Source organism: Priapulus caudatus, unplaced genomic scaffold (assembly GCF_000485595.1).
Source record: "Priapulus caudatus unplaced genomic scaffold, Priapulus_caudatus-5.0.1 Scaffold58, whole genome shotgun sequence".
NCBI lineage: Eukaryota > Metazoa > Priapulida > Priapulimorpha > Priapulimorphida > Priapulidae > Priapulus > Priapulus caudatus.
Genome location: NW_014577119.1, coordinates 624,076 through 625,586, shown reverse-complemented (window position 1 = coordinate 625,586; position 1,511 = coordinate 624,076).

Sequence of the window (1,511 nt, the reverse complement as noted above, 5' to 3'; positions counted from 1 at the left end):
GAGGCCCTTGATTGGTCAGTTGCTACGAGGCCCTTGATTGGTCAGTTGCTAGGAGGTCCACGATTGGTTGCTTGGAGATTCCGGCATGATGGGGTGCTGTTTTCCCTCGTTGTGTTTTCCACGTGCAGGAAAATGTTAAAATTACACCCAGCAGCGCCATGGTTACTATCATGCCTGCCATCTGCTGTACTCATTTTATTACATTTTACTTCTTATATAGTCCAACCAATAAGCACATAAAAATGGGCACATTGTGCACTTTTGGTTACAATTGTGAAACTTTGCACACGCATAATTCAATAGATCCTGAAAATTTTCTGATAGAGAGCCAATTGAACAGCGCCATTTGGTGGCGTACCGCGCCCTGGCAGGTTAACGGGTATGTTGTTACCCCACTCTTTGAGTTTTGGCTATAATTTCAATAATACATATCCAATTTATTCAAGAAATAGCTCGAAACATTCGGGGATATCTATCCTAATATTATAGAAACAATTTATTGATTGTGGTTATCTTTAAGTTGCAATAAAATAAGGTTGAAGCAATGAAATGGTTCAAAAATGGAAATTTTCCACTAGTATATTAAATGATCGATATATCAAAAATGATCTAGTCTGCATGCATAAGCATGCTATATGTCAAAATGTTTGTTATTTAGTTGTAATATACACTATGTTAACAAGACTGCAGTGACGATGATTTTTGACATCATCTGAGCTATTTCTTGAATAAATTGGATGGGTATTATTGAAATTATAGCGAAAACCCTAAGAGTGCGCTATAACGCAATACCCGTTAACACGCCTGGGGCGCCGTACGTCACCAGATGGCGCTGTTCATTTGGCACTATCAAAAATTCTACAGGACCTCATGTAGTACGCGTATGCAAAGTTTCACAATTCTAACCAAAAGTGCACAATCCATGTGCTTATCCGCTGGACTAGAACGCGTGGTGCTGTTGATGTTATTACTCGCTTACCAAATACACTTGAAAAACTTGGAAAATAACCTAACCTGTGTGTGAACTAACTTCATGAAAAATTACTTACCTTGGTTGTATATACACATTAACTGAAACTGCACCCTGCTTCGAAGTCCACTCTGCCTGAATGTTCACCCTGGTTGCACGTTAAGCTGCACTGCATTTCCAGCTTGACTGTACGTATATATCTTGGCTTTATGTTCACGTTGGTTGTAAGTCCACCGCAACCTAGTTGTACGCCTAGTGTAGACGTTTGTTCATCCTGGTTGAGTGTCCATACGTACAACAGCGAGGGCTTCTTATCAAGCGATTGTATTGTAGCTGACGCGCAAACGCCTTATATACCTGTCCTCTAGCCAACAGACAGTCCCAATTCAAAGATGCTAACACCAACCAATTTACGCGTCTCGTCGTCTGGTGCAATAACAACAAACATCTAGACGCGCAAATATGTTTTTATCTATATACACCCATATGCAGTTCTTCAGACACGTGTATGTGTGTGTGTGTGTGTGTGTGTGTGTGTGTG